Source organism: Dreissena polymorpha, chromosome 14, assembly GCF_020536995.1.
Source record: "Dreissena polymorpha isolate Duluth1 chromosome 14, UMN_Dpol_1.0, whole genome shotgun sequence".
Classification (NCBI taxonomy): domain Eukaryota; kingdom Metazoa; phylum Mollusca; class Bivalvia; order Myida; family Dreissenidae; genus Dreissena; species Dreissena polymorpha.
The window spans coordinates 46,451,867-46,471,582 of NC_068368.1; the positions used below are offsets into that span (position 1 = coordinate 46,451,867).

General features: G+C 36.4%; 2 protein-coding genes across 5 annotated transcripts in view; one reads left to right on the forward strand and one right to left on the reverse strand.

Annotated features, from left to right (window-relative positions):
* Window positions 1-19,716, reverse strand: part of LOC127857972 (uncharacterized) — a 169,244-nt gene that overhangs the window by 139,103 nt on the left and 10,425 nt on the right. The window lies entirely within an intron of this gene.
* LOC127857968 (uncharacterized) overlaps window positions 1-19,716 on the forward strand; it is a 209,465-nt gene that overhangs the window by 4,546 nt on the left and 185,203 nt on the right. The window contains exons 1-3 of one of the 4 annotated variants that reach the window (XM_052394767.1): window positions 1,204-1,265; window positions 14,867-14,927; window positions 15,702-15,763. The gene's annotated coding sequence lies outside the window, so the exon portion shown is untranslated. Of the gene's footprint in view, window positions 1-1,203; window positions 1,266-3,781; window positions 3,844-11,025; window positions 11,088-14,866; window positions 14,928-15,701; window positions 15,764-19,716 lie in introns of those variants that run through there. The other 3 variants (XM_052394766.1, XM_052394764.1, XM_052394769.1) reach the window with 3 other exon arrangements.

Consider the following 19,716-nt stretch of genomic DNA (forward strand, 5'->3'; position numbering starts at 1 on the left):
TTTAAACCTTAAAGGGACATTTAAGCTTTACCAGCCTAAATGGCCTTCTTTGGACCGAAACACCTGCGTGTGAAAATATGAAACAAAATGGCCAAACGGACAGATAATCAGCCAAACTTATTACATGTGTGCAATATGAATAGTAGATAAGATATGCAAGAAAAACCATTTTAATCAAAGATATTTTTCCTTTAGGTTACAATATACTAAATCTTTTTGGAGTGCAATGCTATACTCTCTAAAACTGAACATCATTTATTTGAAGACACGGTTCTCTGTAGGGTCACTTGCCATGACTTTATTTTAGTATATTCTGTGTGCATGTGGCAGGGAAAACATGTTTTTACTAGAAATTCACTCTTTTATCTGAAGATTGGAGACTACATAAGACTTTGACAGATGGCGGAAACCCTCATGAACTGGATAGAAGCCGGTAAATAGATGGCCGTAAAACAGTGACTTTTGATTCGTGGCGAGTTCTTTCTTACATGTCGCGTGACCTATCTTTTTTATTGCTTAAATCAATTCGGCTTGGAATGCTCTTCGAGAAAAGGTATGGTTATGAGGGTCTCTATGCGCAAAAGTTTGACTTTTTTTCGTTAAAGTTATTGCATTTACATTGAATTTGTGTAGGAAATCTTTTACTATATTGTAACCTAAACTAGCTTTAGGTAAAAATGTAATATCATCTGCAAGTGCAAAATATGACTGGGAAAGCTGATTTTTGGTCATTTCTTAGCAAAGAGAAGAAAATTAGTGCATTAAATGCATGAATTCAGATTATTTGACCTGGAATAGTTGTTTTTCAAGTTGACCCCCCCACCCTTGTATAGCCAAATAAGGGCTTAATTGCTTTCCGACTTAAATTCAAAGGCATTTTGGTTGACCGTGTAGCGTTATTGTGCTACATGCAGTCAGAATTCAACGCCAAGGACTCCGCAATCCAGTAACGCAACAATAGCTTGTGCGTAAAGCATGAACATTCAAACAGAGCCCCATTTTACCTACATGGAATGGCGGACATTTTTACAGTTTTGACAGTGCAACAGATGCTTAACTGAGCCAGCTTTCATATTTAGTACAATCATGCATATACAAGCTTTATCACCTCATATTATTCATAGAAATACACTTAAAATACATAAATGCATGTTTTTTTCTTCATTTTATATCTATTTCTATTGGGTATTTTGACTTTTTCAGGTAGAAGAATGTCTGCGACTAAGCCGAGGGCCACTTGATAAGGGTTGTTGATGGTAAAACAGGTAATAATACTAATTTATTATCATGTACACAGGCAAATAAGCATATTTGATGCTTAAGGTGTGAAATACTGTCCTAATCAGTTTTGTGGTCACTCAAACTCTTGCCGTCGTGCAATTCCCATGCAGTTTGTATCGATTATTCCGCGTTCCTGATGTTAAAGCTCCTGCTCTGGTTGGCAGCAGAAGTTGGCACTCAACATGTTTATCCTTGTGTCCTGAGCATGTATGCAGCACAGCTGAGTTGATTTGCTACTTGTTACCCTACAATTAGCTTGTGTTTGGTACTGTTTTTCTCACAATATGCTTACAGTCATGGTTCCGGCTTGAGAAAGATGTCGCGTCCGACTCAAAACATAGGATTGTTTGTAGCGAGTGTCCCCTTCATCGTTTACATTAGAGGGATCTTTTTGACAAAATTTGGCACTTTCAGCAACCAGTTTTGTTTTTTATTTGGTAAAATGCTTATCTCATTCAGTGATTTAAGGGCAGTATTGACTTTATTCGCTTGTCTTTGCATACAGAGGTGACATGGATCAATGATGTTTGATGTGTTGAGAATTCTGCGGAAAGCTGTGTCCCAAAAGAAGTACTAGAAACCTCTTTCAGGAAGCCTGCATTGATCTGAGCTGCCTTTCTGCCCCTGTTACTACATGGAACCTCATTTCTAAGCTTAAAATGCTTGCCTACATATATGTATCTTGTTCATTTTTAACCTTTCCGTCCATTCTATACCCCCAAAATGAGCATTTTTTCTTTCGCTTGGTTCTGAATCCCCATTTTTTACCCAGATTGCCACATAAAAATAGTCAAAAGTACTTATTTTGTGCCCAAAATATGAAATTTTGTATTCTCTTGAACCTCTAAATGAGAGCTGGCAATGCATATTGACCATCTACTGCAGTTTTAAAGGCACCCATGACATTATATGCTAGGATATATCATTGGCCTCTGGCAAATAAATGGGCTCCGAGCGCAAGGCACGTTTCAAGATTTCACACTTTTATTGGTGCTAAACAACAAGTTATTGGAAGCTTATTGATTTCTTCTCTTCAAAGTATTCTTTGATCTCTCATTTGTACTAATTTGTTTATTGTCTTGGATGAAATTGGATTTTCTTTGCTTTGAAATTGACATTTTTGGGGTGATTTAAAAAAAAACACACAAAAAAGACATTATCAAAATTGCTTAGAGTGAAAATATCTAACAAATTCATTCTTTCACCACCCCGCATAAGCCCCACGTGCATGTCCATTTGGTTTTGTTTTGGTATTTTGTTGCAGATATTGAACTTAGCACATTTAAACCTTAAAGGGACATTTAAGCTTTAACAGGCCTAAAATGGCCTTCTTTGGACCGAAAACACCTGCGTGTGAAAATATGAAAAAAAATGGCCAAACGGACAGATAATCCAGCCAAACTTATACATGTGTGCAATATGAATAGGAAGATAAGAATATGCAAGAAAAACACATTTTAATCAGAAGATATTTTTCCTTTAGGTTACAATATACTAAATCTTTTTGGAGTGCAATGCTATACTCTCTAAAGACATGAACATCATTTATTTGAAGACACGGTTCTCTGTAGGGTCACTTGCCATGACTTTATTTTAGTATATTTCTGTGTGCATGTGGCAGGGAAAACATTGTTGTTTACTAGAAATTCACTCTTTTATCTGAAGATTGGAGACTACATAAGACTTGACAGATGGCGGGAAACCCTCATGAACTGGATAGAAGCCGGTAAATAGATGGCCGTAAAACAGTGACTTTTGATTCGTGGCGAGTTCTTTCTTACATGTCGCGTGACCTATCTTTTTTATTGCTTAAATCAATTCGGCTTGGAATGCTCTTCGAGAAAGGTATGGTTATGAGGGTCTCTATGCGCAAAAGTTTGACTTTATTTTTCGTTAAAGTTATTGCATTTTACATTGAATTGGTGTAGGAAATCTTTTACTATATTGTAACCTAAACTAGCTTTAGGTAAAAAATGTAATATCATCTGCAAGTGCAAAATATGACTGGGAAAGCTGATTTTGGTCATTTCTTAGCAAAAGAGAAGAAAATTAGTGCATTAAATGCATGAATTCAGATTATTTGACCTGGAATAGTTGTTTTTCAAGTTGACCCCCCACCCTTGTATAGCCAATAAGGGCTTAATTGCTTTCCCGACTTAAATTCAAAGGCATTTTGGTTGACCGTGTAAGCGTTATTGTGCTACATGCAGTCAGAATTCAACGCCAAGGACTCCGCAATCCAGTAACGCAACAATAGCTTGTGCGTAAAGCATGAACATTCAAACAGAGCCCCATTTTACCTACATGGAATGGCGGACATTTTTACAGTTTTGACAGTGCAACAGATGCTTAACTGAGCCAGCTTTCATATTTAGTACAATCATGCATATAACAAGCTTTATCACCTCATATTATTCATAGAAATACACTTAAAATACATAAATGCATGTTTTTTTCTTCATTTTATATCTATTTCTATTGGGTATTTTGACTTTTTCAGGTAGAAGAATGTCTGCGACTAAGCCGAGGGCCACTTGATAAGGGTTGTTGATGGTAAAACAGGTAATAATACTAATTTATTATCATGTACACAGGCAAATAAGCATATTTATGATGCTTAAGGTGTGAAATACTGTCCTAATCAGTTTTGTGGTCACTCAAACTCTTGCCGTCGTGCAATTCCCATGCAGTTTGTATCGATTATTCCGCGTCCTGACACGTAAAGCTCCTGCTCTGTTGGCAGCAGAAGTGGCACTCAACATGTTTATCCTTGTTCCTGAGCATGTATGCAGCACAGCTGAGTTGATTTGCTACTTGTTACCCTACAATTAGCTTGTGTTTGGTACTGTTTTCTCACAATATGCTTACAGTCATGGTTCCGGCTTGAGAAGATGTCGCGTCCGACTTAAACATAGGATTGTTGTAGCGAGTGTCCCCTTCATCGTTTACATTAGAGGGATCTTTTTGACAAAATTTGGCACTTTCAGCAACCAGTTTTGTTTTTTATTTGGTAAATGCTTCTCTCATTCAGTGATTTAAGGGCAGTATTGACTTTATTCGCTTGTCTTTGCATACAGAGGTGACATGGATCAATGATGTTTGATGTGTTGAGAATTCTGCGGGAAGCTGTGTCCCCAAAAGAAGTACTTGAAACCTCTTTCAGGAAGCCTGCATTGATCTGAGCTGCCTTTCTGCCCCTGTTAATACATGGAACCTCATTTCTAAGCTTAAAATGCTTGCCTACATATATGTATCTTGTTCATTTTAACCTTTCCGTCCATTCTATACCCCCAAAATGAGCATTTTTTCTTTCGCTTGGTTCTGAATCCCCATTTTTTACCCAGATTGCCACCATAAAAATAGTCAAAAGTACTTATTTTGTGCCCAAAATATGAAATTTTGTATTCTCTTGAACCTCTAAATGAGAGCTGGCAATGCATATTGACCATCTGCTGCAGTTTAAAGACACCCATGACATTATATGCTAGGATATATCATTGGCCTCTGGCAAATAAATGGGCTCCGAGCGACAAGGCGCGTTTCAAGATTTCACACTTTTATTGGTGCTAAACAACAAGTTATTGGAAGCTTATTGATTTCTTCTCTTCAAAGTATCTTTGATCTCTCATTTGTACTAATTTGTTTATTGTCTTGGATGAAATTGGATTTTCTTTGCTTTGAAATTGACATTTTTGGGGTGATTTAAAAAAAAACACACAAAAAAGACATTATCAAAATTGCTTAGAGTGAAAATATCTAACAAATTCATTCTTCACCACCCCGCATAAGCCCCACGTGCATGTCCATTTGGTTTGTTTTGGTATTTTGTTGCAGATATTGAACTTAGCACATTTAAACCTTAAAGGGACATTTAAGCTTTAACAGGCCTAAAATGGCCTTCTTTGGACCGAAAACACCTGCGTGTGAAAATATGAAAAAAAATGGCCAAACGGACAGATAATCCAGCCAAACTTATTACATGTGTGCAATATGAATAGGAAGATAAGAATATGCAAGAAAAACACATTTTAATCAGAAGATATTTTTCCTTTAGGTTACAATATACTAAATCTTTTTGGAGTGCAATGCTATACTCTCTAAAGACATGAACATCATTTATTTGAAGACACGGTTCTCTGTAGGGTCACTTGCCATGACTTTATTTTAGTATATTTCTGTGTGCATGTGGCAGGGAAAACATTGTTGTTTACTAGAAATTCACTCTTTCATCTGAAGATTGGAGACTACATAAGACTTGACAGATGGCGGGAAACCCTCATGAACTGGATAGAAGCCGGTAAATAGATGGCCGTAAAACAGTGACTTTTGATTCGTGGCGAGTTCTTTCTTACATGTCGCGTGACCTATCTTTTTTATTGCTTAAATCAATTCGGCTTGGAATGCTCTTCGAGAAAAGGTATGGTTATGAGGGTCTCTATGCGCAAAAGTTTGACTTTATTTTTCGTTAAAGTTATTGCATTTACATTGAATTTGTGTAGGAAATCTTTTACTATATTGTAACCTAAACTAGCTTTAGGTAAAAAATGTAATATCATCTGCAAGTGCAAAATATGACTGGGAAAGCTGATTTTGGTCATTTCTTAGCAAAAGAGAAGAAAATTAGTGCATTAAATGCATGAATTCAGATTATTTGACCTGGAATAGTTGTTTTTCAAGTTGACCCCCCACCCTTGTATAGCCAAATAAGGGCTTAATTGCTTTCCGACTTAAATTCAAAGGCATTTTGGTTGACCGTGTAGCGTTATTGTGCTACATGCAGTCAGAATTCAACGCCAAGGACTCCGCAATCCAGTAACGCAACAATAGCTTGTGCGTAAAGCATGAACATTCAAACAGAGCCCCATTTTACCTACATGGAATGGCGGACATTTTTACAGTTTTGACAGTGCAACAGATGCTTAACTGAGCCAGCTTTCATATTTAGTACAATCATGCATATAACAAGCTTTATCACCTCATATTATTCATAGAAATACACTTAAAATACATAAATGCATGTTTTTTTCTTCATTTATATCTATTTCTATTGGGTATTTGACTTTTTCAGGTAGAAGAATGTCTGCGACTAAGCCGAGGGCCACTTGATAAGGGTTGTTGATGGTAAAACAGGTAATAATACTAATTTATTATCATGTACACAGGCAAATAAGCATATTTATGATGCTTAAGGTGTGAAATACTGTCCTAATCAGTTTTGTGGTCACTCAAACTCTTGCCGTCATGCAATTCCCATGCAGTTTGTATCGATTATTCCGCGTCCTGACACGTAAAGCTCCTGCTCTGTTGGCAGCAGAAGTTGGCACTCAACATGTTTATCCTTGTTCCTGAGCATGTATGCAGCACAGCTGAGTTGATTTGCTACTTGTTACCCTACAATTAGCTTGTGTTTGGTACTGTTTTCTCACAATATGCTTACAGTCATGGTTCCGGCTTGAGAAGATGTCGCGTCCGACTCTAAACATAGGATTGTTGTAGCGAGTGTCCCCTTCATCGTTTACATTAGAGGGATCTTTTTGACAAAATTTGGCACTTTCAGCAACCAGTTTTGTTTTTTATTTGGTAAAAGCTTATCTCATTCAGTGATTTAAGGGCAGTATTGACTTTATTCGCTTGTCTTTGCATACAGAGGTGACATGGATCAATGATGTTTGATGTGTTGAGAATTCTGCGGAAAGCTGTGTCCCAAAAGAAGTACTAGAAACCTCTTTCAGGAAGCCTGCATTGATCTGAGCTGCCTTTCTGCCCCTGTTACTACATGGAACCTCATTTCTAAGCTTAAAATGCTTGCCTACATATATGTATCTTGTTCATTTTAACCTTTCCGTCCATTCTATACCCCCAAAATGAGCATTTTTTCTTTCGCTTGGTTCTGAATCCCCATTTTTTACCCAGATTGCCACCATAAAAATAGTCAAAAGTACTTATTTTGTGCCCAAAATATGAAATTTTGTATTCTCTTGAACCTCTAAATGAGAGCCGGCAATGCATATTGACCATCTGCTGCAGTTTAAAGGCACCCATGACATTATATGCTAGGATATATCATTGGCCTCTGGCAAATAAATGGGCTCCGAGCGACAAGGCACGTTTCAAGATTTCACACTTTTATTGGTGCTAAACAACAAGTTATTGGAAGCTTATTGATTTCTTCTCTTCAAAGTATCTTTGATCTCTCATTTGTACTAATTTGTTTATTGTCTTGGATGAAATTGGATTTTCTTTGCTTTGAAATTGACATTTTTGGGGGTGATTTAAAAAAAACACACAAAAAAGACATTATCAAAATTGCTTAGAGTGAAAATATCTAACAAATTCATTCTTTCACCACCCCGCATAAGCCCCACGTGCATGTCCATTTGGTTTGTTTTGGTATTTTGTTGCAGATATTGAACTTAGCACATTTAAACCTTAAAGGGACATTTAAGCTTTAACAGGCCTAAAATGGCCTTCTTTGGACCGAAAACACCTGCATGTGAAAATATGAAAAAAAATGGCCAAACGGACAGATAATCCAGCCAAACTTATTACATGTGTGCAATATGAATAGGAAGATAAGAATATGCAAGAAAAACACATTTTAATCAGAAGATATTTTTCCTTTAGGTTACAATATACTAAATCTTTTTGGAGTGCAATGCTATACTCTCTAAAGACATGAACATCATTTATTTGAAGACACGGTTCTCTGTAGGGTCACTTGCCATGACTTTATTTTAGTATATTTCTGTGTGCATGTGGCAGGGAAAACATTGTTGTTTACTAGAAATTCACTCTTTTATCTGAAGATTGGAGACTACATAAGACTTTGACAGATGGCGGGAAACCCTCATGAACTGGATAGAAGCCGGTAAATAGATGGCCGTAAAACAGTGACTTTTGATTCGTGGCGAGTTCTTTCTTACATGTCGTGTGACCTATCTTTTTTATTGCTTAAATCAATTCGGCTTGGAATGCTCTTCGAGGAAAGGTATGGTTATGAGGGTCTCTATGCGCAAAAGTTTGACTTTATTTTTCGTTAAAGTTATTGCATTTTCATTGAATTTGTGTAGGAAATCTTTTACTATATTGTAACCTAAACTAGCTTTAGGTAAAAAATGTAATATCATCTGCAAGTGCAAAATATGACTGGGAAAGCTGATTTTTGGTCATTTCTTAGCAAAAGAGAAGAAAATTAGTGCATTAAATGCATGAATTCAGATTATTTGACCTGGAATAGTTGTTTTTCAAGTTGACCCCCCACCCTTGTATAGCCAAATAAGGGCTTAATTGCTTTCCGACTTAAATTCAAAGGCATTTTGGTTGACCGTGTAGCGTTATTGTGCTACATGCAGTCAGAATTCAACGCCAAGGACTCCGCAATCCAGTAACGCAACAATAGCTTGTGCGTAAAGCATGAACATTCAAACAGAGCCCCATTTTACCTACATGGAATGGCGGACATTTTTACAGTTTTGACAGTGCAACAGATGCTTAACTGAGCCAGCTTTCATATTTAGTACAATCATGCATATAACAAGCTTTATCACCTCATATTATTCATAGAAATACACTTAAAATACATAAATGCATGTTTTTTTCTTCATTTTATATCTATTTCTATTGGGTATTTTGACTTTTTCAGGTAGAAGAATGTCTGCCACTAAGCCGAGGGCCACTTGATAAGGGTTGTTGATGGTAAAACAGGTAATAATACTAATTTATTATCATGTACACAGGCAAATAAGCATATTTATGATGCTTAAGGTGTGAAATACTGTCCTAATCAGTTTTGTGGTCACTCAAACTCTTGCCGTTCGTGCAATTCCCATGCAGTTTGTATCGATTATTCCGCGTCCTGACACGTAAAGCTCCTGCTCTGTTGGCAGCAGAAGTTGGCACTCAACAGTTTATCCTTGTTCCTGAGCATGTATGCAGCACAGCTGAGTTGATTTGCTACTTGTTACCCTACAATTAGCTTGTGTTTGGTACTGTTTTCTCACAATATGCTTACAGTCATGGTTCCGGCTTGAGAAGATGTCGCGTCCGACTTAAACATAGGATTGTTGTAGCGAGTGTCCCCTTCATCGTTTACATTAGAGGGATCTTTTTGACAAAATTTGGCACTTTCAGCAACCAGTTTTGTTTTTTATTTGGTAAATGCTTCTCTCATTCAGTGATTTAAGGGCAGTATTGACTTTATTTCGCTTGTCTTTGCATACAGAGGTGACATGGATCAATGATGTTTGATGTGTTGAGAATTCTGCGGGAAGCTGTGTCCCCAAAAGAAGTACTAGAAACCTCTTTCAGGAAGCCTGCATTGATCTGAGCTGCCTTTCTGCCCCTGTTACTACATGGAACCTCATTTCTAAGCTTAAAATGCTTGCCTACATATATGTATCTTGTTCATTTTAACCTTTCCGTCCATTCTATACCCCCAAAATGAGCATTTTTTCTTTCGCTTGGTTCTGAATCCCCATTTTTTACCCAGATTGCCACCATAAAAATAGTCAAAAGTACTTATTTTGTGCCCAAAATATGAAATTTTGTATTCTCTTGAACCTCTAAATGAGAGCTGGCAATGCATATTGACCATCTGCTGCAGTTTAAAGGCACCCATGACATTATATGCTAGGATATATCATTGGCCTCTGGCAAATAAATGGGCTCCGAGCGACAAGGCGCGTTTCAAGATTTCACACTTTTATTGGTGCTAAACAACAAGTTATTGGAAGCTTATTGATTTCTTCTCTTCAAAGTATCTTTGATCTCTCATTTGTACTAATTTGTTTATTGTCTTGGATGAAATTGGATTTTCTTTGCTTTGAAATTGACATTTTTGGGGTGATTTAAAAAAAAACACACAAAAAAGACATTATCAAAATTGCTTAGAGTGAAAATATCTAACAAATTCATTCTTTCACCATCCCGCATAAGCCCCACGTGCATGTCCATTTGGTTTGTTTTGGTATTTTGTTGCAGATATTGAACTTAGCACATTTAAACCTTAAAGGGACATTTAAGCTTTAACAGGCCTAAAATGGCCTTCTTTGGACCGAAAACACCTGCGTGTGAAAATATGAAAAAAAATGGCCAAACGGACAGATAATCCAGCCAAACTTATTACATGTGTGCAATATGAATAGGAAGATAAGAATATGCAAGAAAAACACATTTTAATCAGAAGATATTTTTCCTTTAAACTAGCTTTAGGTAAAAAATGTAATATCATCTGCAAGTGCAAAATATGACTGGGAAAGCTGATTTTTGGTCATTTCTTAGCAAAAGAGAAGAAAATTAGTGCATTAAATGCATGAATTCAGATTATTTGACCTGGAATAGTTGTTTTTCAAGTTGACCCCCCACCCTTGTATAGCCAAATAAGGGCTTAATTGCTTTCCGACTTAAATTCAAAGGCATTTTGGTTGACCGTGTAGCGTTATTGTGCTACATGCAGTCAGAATTCAACGCCAAGGACTCCGCAATCCAGTAACGCAACAATAGCTTGTGCGTAAAGCATGAACATTCAAACAGAGCCCCATTTTACCTACATGGAATGGCGGACATTTTTACAGTTTTGACAGTGCAACAGATGCTTAACTGAGCCAGCTTTCATATTTAGTACAATCATGCGTATAACAAGCTTTATCACCTCATATTATTCATAGAAATACACTTAAAATACATAAATGCATGTTTTTTTCTTCATTTTATATCTATTTCTATTGGGTATTTTGACTTTTTCAGGTAGAAGAATGTCTGCGACTAAGCCGAGGGCCACTTGATAAGGGTTGTTGATGGTAAAACAGGTAATAATACTAATTTATTATCATGTACACAGGCAAATAAGCATATTTATGATGCTTAAGGTGTGAAATACTGTCCTAATCAGTTTTGTGGTCACTCAAACTCTTGCCGTCGTGCAATTCCCATGCAGTTTGTATCGATTATTCCGTGTCCTGACACGTAAAGCTCCTGCTCTGTTGGCAGCAGAAGTTGGCACTCAACATGTTTATCCTTGTTCCTGAGCATGTATGCAGCACAGCTGAGTTGATTTGCTACTTGTTACCCTACAATTAGCTTGTGTTTGGTACTGTTTTCTCACAATATGCTTACAGTCATGGTTCCGGCTTGAGAAGATGTCGCGTCCGACTTAAACATAGGATTGTTGTAGCGAGTGTCCCCTTCATCGTTTACATTAGAGGGATCTTTTTGACAAAATTTGGCACTTTCAGCAACCAGTTTTGTTTTTTATTTGGTAAATGCTTCTCTCATTCAGTGATTTAAGGGCAGTATTGACTTTATTCGCTTGTCTTTGCATACAGAGGTGACATGGATCAATGATGTTTGATGTGTTGAGAATTCTGCGGGAAGCTGTGTCCCCAAAAGAAGTACTAGAAACCTCTTTCAGGAAGCCTGCATTGATCTGAGCTGCCTTTCTGCCCCTGTTACTACATGGAACCTCATTTCTAAGCTTAAAATGCTTGCCTACATATATGTATCTTGTTCATTTTAACCTTTCCGTCCATTCTATACCCCCAAAATGAGCATTTTTTCTTTCGCTTGGTTCTGAATCCCCATTTTTTACCCAGATTGCCACCATAAAAATAGTCAAAAGTACTTATTTTGTGCCCAAAATATGAAATTTTGTATTCTCTTGAACCTCTAAATGAGAGCTGGCAATGCATATTGACCATCTGCTGCAGTTTAAAGGCACCCATGACATTATATGCTAGGATATATCATTGGCCTCTGGCAAATAAATGGGCTCCGAGCGACAAGGCGCGTTTCAAGATTTCACACTTTATTGGTGCTGAACAACAAGTTATTGGAAGCTTATTGATTTCTTCTCTTCAAAGTATCTTTGATCTCTCATTTGTACTAATTTGTTTATTGTCTTGGATGAAATTGGATTTTCTTTGCTTTGAAATTGACATTTTTGGGGTGATTTAAAAAAAAACACACAAAAAAGACATTATCAAAATTGCTTAGAGTGAAAATATCTAACAAATTCATTCTTTCACCACCCCGCATAAGCCCCACGTGCATGTCCATTTGGTTTGTTTTGGTATTTTGTTGCAGATATTGAACTTAGCACATTTAAACCTTAAAGGGACATTTAAGCTTTAACAGGCCTAAAATGGCCTTCTTTGGACCGAAAACACCTGCGTGTGAAAATATGAAAAAAAATGGCCAAACGGACAGATAATCCAGCCAAACTTATTACATGTGTGCAATATGAATAGGAAGATAAGAATATGCAAGAAAAACACATTTTAATCAGAAGATATTTTTCCTTTAAACTAGCTTTAGGTAAAAAATGTAATATCATCTGCGAGTGCAAAATATGACTAGGAAAGCTGATTTTTGGTCATTTCTTAGCAAAAGAGAAGAAAATTAGTGCATTAAATGCATGAATTCAGATTATTTGACCTGGAATAGTTGTTTTTCAAGTTGACCCCCGACCCTTGTATAGCCAAATAAGGGCTTAATTGCTTTCCGACTTAAATTCAAAGGCATTTTGGTTGACCATGTAGCGTTATTGTGCTACATGCAGTCAGAATTCAACGCCAAGGACTCCGCAATCCAGTAACGCAACAATAGCTTGTGCGTAAAGCATGAACATTCAAACAGAGCCCCATTTTACCTACATGGAATGGCGGACATTTTTACAGTTTTGACAGTGCAACAGATGCTTAACTGAGCCAGCTTTCATATTTAGTACAATCATGCATATAACAAGCTTTATCACCTCATATTATTCATAGAAATACACTTAAAATACATAAATGCATGTTTTTTTCTTCATTTTATATCTATTTCTATTGGGTATTTTGACTTTTTCAGGTAGAAGAATGTCTGCGACTAAGCCGAGGGCCACTTGATAAGGGTTGTTGATGGTAAAACAGGTAATAATACTAATTTATTATCATGTACACAGGCAAATAAGCATATTTATGATGCTTAAGGTGTGAAATACTGTCCTAATCAGTTTTGTGGTCACTCAAACTCTTGCCGTCATGCAATTCCCATGCAGTTTGTATCGATTATTCCGCGTCCTGACACGTAAAGCTCCTGCTCTGTTGGCAGCAGAAGTTGGCACTCAACATGTTTATCCTTGTTCCTGAGCATGTATGCAGCACAGCTGAGTTGATTTGCTACTTGTTACCCTACAATTAGCTTGTGTTTGGTACTGTTTTCTCACAATATGCTTACAGTCATGGTTCCGGCTTGAGAAGATGTCGCGTCCGACTTAAACATAGGATTGTTGTAGCGAGTGTCCCCTTCATCGTTTACATTAGAGGGATCTTTTTGACAAAATTTGGCACTTTCAGCAACCAGTTTTGTTTTTTATTTGGTAAATGCTTCTCTCATTCAGTGATTTAAGGGCAGTATTGACTTTATTCGCTTGTCTTTGCATACAGAGGTGACATGGATCAATGATGTTTGATGTGTTGAGAATTCTGCGGGAAGCTGTGTCCCCAAAAGAAGTACTAGAAACCTCTTTCAGGAAGCCTGCATTGATCTGAGCTGCCTTTCTGCCCCTGTTACTACATGGAACCTCATTTCTAAGCTTAAAATGCTTGCCTACATATATGTATCTTGTTCATTTTAACCTTTCCGTCCATTCTATACCCCCAAAATGAGCATTTTTTCTTTCGCTTGGTTCTGAATCCCCATTTTTTACCCAGAATTGCCACCATAAAAATAGTCAAAAGTACTTATTTTGTGCCCAAAATATGAAATTTTGTATTCTCTTGAACCTCTAAATGAGAGCTGGCAATGCATATTGACCATCTGCTGCAGTTTAAAGGCACCCATGACATTATATGCTAGGATATATCATTGGCCTCTGGCAAATAAATGGGCTCCGAGCGACAAGGCGCGTTTCAAGATTTCACACTTTTATTGGTGCTAAACAACAAGTTATTGGAAGCTTATTGATTTCTTCTCTTCAAAGTATCTTTGATCTCTCATTTGTACTAATTTGTTTATTGTCTTGGATGAAATTGGATTTTCTTTGCTTTGAAATTGACATTTTTGGGGTGATTTAAAAAAAAAACACACAAAAAAGACATTATCAAAATTGCTTAGAGTGAAAATATCTAACAAATTCATTCTTTCACCACCCCGCATAAGCCCCACGTGCATGTCCATTTGGTTTGTTTTGGTATTTTGTTGCAGATATTGAACTTAGCACATTTAAACCTTAAAGGGACATTTAAGCTTTAACAGGCCTAAAATGGCCTTCTTTGGACCGAAAACACCTGCGTGTGAAAATATGAAAAAAAAATGGCCAAACGGACAGATAATCCAGCCAAACTTATTACATGTGTGCAATATGAATAGGAAGATAAGAATATGCAAGAAAAACACATTTTAATCAGAAGATATTTTTCCTTTAGGTTACAATATACTAAATCTTTTTGGAGTGCAATGCTATACTCTCTAAAGACATGAACATCATTTATTTGAAGACACGGTTCTCTGTAGGGTCACTTGCCATGACTTTATTTTAGTATATTTCTGTGTGCATGTGGCAGGGAAAACATTGTTGTTTACTAGAAATTCACTCTTTTATCTGAAGATTGGAGACTACATAAGACTTTGACAGATGGCGGGAAACCTCATGAACTGGATAGAAGCCAGTAAATAGATGGCCGTAAAACAGTGACTTTTGATTCGTGGCGAGTTCTTTCTTACATGTCGCGTGACCTATCTTTTTTATTGCTTAAATCAATTCGGCTTGGAATGCTCTTCGAGAAAAGGTATGGTTATGAGGGTCTCTATGCGCAAAAGTTTGACTTTATTTATCGTTAAAGTTATTGCATTTACATTGAATTTGTGTAGGAAATCTTTTACTATATTGTAACCTAAACTAGCTTTAGGTAAAAAATGTAATATCATCTGCAAGTGCAAAATATGACTGGGAAAGCTGATTTTTGGTCATTTCTTAGCAAAAGAGAAGAAAATTAGTGCATTAAATGCATGAATTCAGATTATTTGACCTGGAATAGTTGTTTTTCAAGTTGACCCCCCACCCTTGTATAGCCAAATAAGGGCTTTATTGCTTTCCGACTTAAATTCAAAGGCATTTTGGTTGACCGTGTAGCGTTATTGTGCTACATGCAGTCAGAATTCAACGCCAAGGACTCCGCAATCCAGTAACGCAACAATAGCTTGTGCGTAAAGCATGAACATTCAAACAGAGCCCCATTTTACCTACATGGAATGGCGGACATTTTTACAGTTTTGACAGTGCAACAGATGCTTAACTGAGCCAGCTTTCATATTTAGTACAATCATGCATATAACAAGCTTTATCACCTCATATTATTCATAGAAATACACTTAAAATACATAAATGCATGTTTTTTTCTTCATTTTATATCTATTTCTATTGGGTATTTTGACTTTTTCAGGTAGAAGAATGTCTGCGACTAAGCCGAGGGCCACTTGATAAGGGTTGTTGATGGTAAAACAGGTAATAATACTAATTTATTATCATGTACACAGGCAAATAAGCATATTTATGATGCTTAAGGTGTGAAATACTGTCCTAATCAGTTTTGTGGTCACTCAAACTTTTGCCGTCGTGCAATTCCCATGCAGTTTGTATCGATTATTCCGCGTCCTGACACGTAAAGCTCCTGCTCTGTTGGCAGCAGAAGTTGGCACTCAACATGTTTATCCTTGTTCCTGAGCATGTATGCAGCACAGCTGAGTTGATTTGCTACTTGTTACCCTACAATTAGCTTGTGTTTGGTACTGTTTTCTCACAATATGCTTACAGTCATGGTTCCGGCTTGAGAAGATGTCGCATCCGACTTAAACATAGGATTGTTGTAGCGAGTGTCCCCTTCATCGTTACATTAGAGGGATCTTTTTGACAAAATTTGGCACTTTCAGCAACCAGTTTGGTTTTTTATTTGGTAAATGCTTCTCTCATTCAGTGATTTAAGGGCAGTATTGACTTTATTCGCTTGTCTTTGCATACAGAGGTGACATGGATCAATGATGTTTGATGTGTTGAGAATTCTGCGGGAAGCTGTGTCCCCAAATGAAGTACTAGAAACCTCTTTCAGGAAGCCTGCATTGATCTGAGCTGCCTTTCTGCCCCTGTTACTACATGGAACCTCATTTCTAAGCTTAAAATGCTTGCCTACATATATGTATCTTGTTCATTTTAACCTTTCCGTCCATTCTATACCCCCAAAATGAGCATTTTTTCTTTCGCTTGGTTCTGAATCCCCATTTTTTACCCAGATTGCCACCATAAAAATAGTCAAAAGTACTTATTTTGTGCCCAAAATATGAAATTTTGTATTCTCTTGAACCTCTAAATGAGAGCTGGCAATGCATATTGACCATCTGCTGCAGTTTAAAGGCACCCATGACATTATATGATAGGATATATCATTGGCCTCTGGCAAATAAATGGGCTCCGAGCGACAAGGCGCGTTTCAAGATTTCACACTTTTATTGGTGCTAAACAACAAGTTATTGGAAGCTTATTGATTTCTTCTCTTCAAAGTATCTTAGACTTCTCATTTGTACTAATTTGTTTATTGTCTTGGGTGAAATTGGATTTTCTTTGCTTTGAAATTGACATTTTTGGGGTGATTTAAAAAAAAACACACAAAAAAGACATTATCAAAATTGCTTAGAGTGAAAATATCTAACAAATTCATTCTTTCACCACCCCGCATAAGCCCCACGTGCATGTCCATTTGGTTTGTTTTGGTATTTTGTTGCAGATATTGAACTTAGCACATTTAAACCTTAAAGGGACATTTAAGCTTTAACAGGCCTAAAATGGCCTTCTTTGGACCGAAAACACCTGCGTGTGAAAATATGAAAAAAAATGGCCAAACGGACAGATAATCAAGCCAAACTTATTACATGTGTGCAATATGAATAGGAAGATAAGAATATGCAAGAAAAACACATTTTAATCAGAAGATATTTTTCCTTTAGGTTACAATATACTAAATCTTTTTGGAGTGCAATGCTATACTCTCTAAAGACATGAACATCATTTATTTGAAGACACGGTTCTCTGTAGGGTCACTTGCCATGACTTTATTTTAGTATATTTCTGTGTGCATGTGGCAGGGAAAACATTGTTGTTTACTAGAAATTCACTCTTTTATCTGAAGATTGGAGACTACATAAGACTTTGACAGATGGCGGGAAACCCTCATGAACTGGATAGAAGCCGGTAAATAGATGGCCGTAAAACAGTGACTTTTGATTCGTGGCGAGTTCTTTCTTACATGTCGCGTGACCTATCTTTTTTATTGCTTAAATCAATTCGGCTTGGAATGCTCTTCGAGAGAAGGTATGGTTATGAGGGTCTCCATGCGCAAAAGTTTGACTTTATTTTTCGTTAAAGTTTTTGCATTTACATTGAATTTGTGTAGGAAATCTTTTACTATATTGTAACCTTCATAACAATAGTTAGTTTTGAGTCCAACACAGAGGTGAATGTAATGTGACCGTCGTGCAAGAGATTGCAAAACTATATCGTTGATTTGCAACTTTTTCCGGTATCACTCACAAAGTAGGTCTCTTCAAAATGTTTGTAGTGATCAAATAAGTTACTTTCTGCCGGTAAAAAGTTGTTTAAAATAGAATTAAAATTGAATTTTCTTTCGGCTATTCTTAGCATACGTCACCGCCTTGAGGCTACACATCACGTTAGTTACAAAGTTGTAAACATTTCTTCCAATTATGAAACGGGTATATCTTCCATAATTCTTCACAACGTTGCACCTAAGCTGTGTTATAATCATTTTTTATGCAAGAGTAACTGAAATCCGCTAAAAATTATACTAGTTTATATGCATAATAATTGATTTTGCCACCTTTATAGGGCCTTTAAAATCTTAAAGCATAAGCAGATAATGTAAAGTGCATTTAAAAACAATGTTTGCATTATAGGTTTAATATTTACAGAATGGCAACTTTCTCTGGCACGTAGAAATTAAGTTAATTCATGGATCCGCTAAATCCCTTCTTGTTGTTAAAGAATTAATAAGGAGCGTCATAGGAATAATTTCCATATCGTTGTTATGAACCTATTATATGTAGAATTGAAATGTTTGAGTATCAAATAATGGACACAATAGAGGAACAACTTATACAAAGCTATTTGTGTTTTGAGAATCGTAAATTGAATATGTACACACACACACGCACGCACGCACGCACGCACGCACACACACACACACACCAACATGGCTGCCACGTCAAGAAGACGTGACAACTCTCCAAATTCTTTTCAAATCTAACCGCAGAATCCCCACTACTAACTAAAACACTGCATTTTATCCCCAGGTTAATTTACATAAAATCTACTTGTAATTTCCATTGGTCACCAAGGTCTGGGCTTATTACGGATTGGTTGACTTATTAAAATGTTCTAGAAGGAACAATCTATTCATGTATTTACTTGCTTGCCATATGCACTAAAATATAATCAATTTATATTGGTTTAAAATAATCCCGTTACGTTCGTCAGTACTATAACTTTTGTACCCCAGACAACAGGTGACCTTTTCATCTGTGCTGTTTGTTGACCATGCGTGTTACTTATAATCTCGTATCTATATGCTGACTCTGGACTCATTGTGTTCTTATTTGGATTTAATCTTAAATCAGGTCTGACTTTCCATTTTATTGATTCCAATTATACCCCAGCCTGAGTGTAAACGTATTTGCGTTCTTACTTTAAATCAATCTTAAATCAGGTCTTAGTTTTGCAAATACCTCCCAGGATGTATTATTAAATTCTCAAACTTCATCTTAACATTGCAGGGTTTTTTTTGGCCCGATTTTATAGCCGAAATTCGGCTATGTTCCCAATCCCAAAAAGTATACTTTTTTCCCAAAATGTGGCAAAAAATTCCCAATTTCCCCCCCCCCCCCCAAAAAAAAATTTTTTTTTTTTTTTTTTTTTTTAGAAAGAAGTGTCTAATGCGTATTTTATCTCAATTTTAATTGAATTACATCTAACAAAGTATTTTATGATATTCTTCTTTTAATTTTAATGATTATAAAGTGTTATATCAAATTTAGTATTTCCCTAATTAGTGGACTTTTCATGTGGAAAAAAAGGCTAATGAATTAATTTTCCCAATTTCATGAAAATGCCGATAAAATTCCCAATTCCAAAGCCATGGGCTATCTTCCCAAAAAGTGGAAAAAAAACCTGCATTGCATATACATATTATTGAAATATCCCATTATTAATTCCCATCATAAGAATAAACTCATGAGAATAAACGATATGTTATAAGCTGTTACATGACACAACTTTCCCCTTATTTTATTTTTTTAAATATTTTATGATATTCAAAAAAAATATTTATGATTTAAAAAAATATATTATTATTTTACAAGCGTCTCTGCTGAAATAGATAACATAAGTTATGT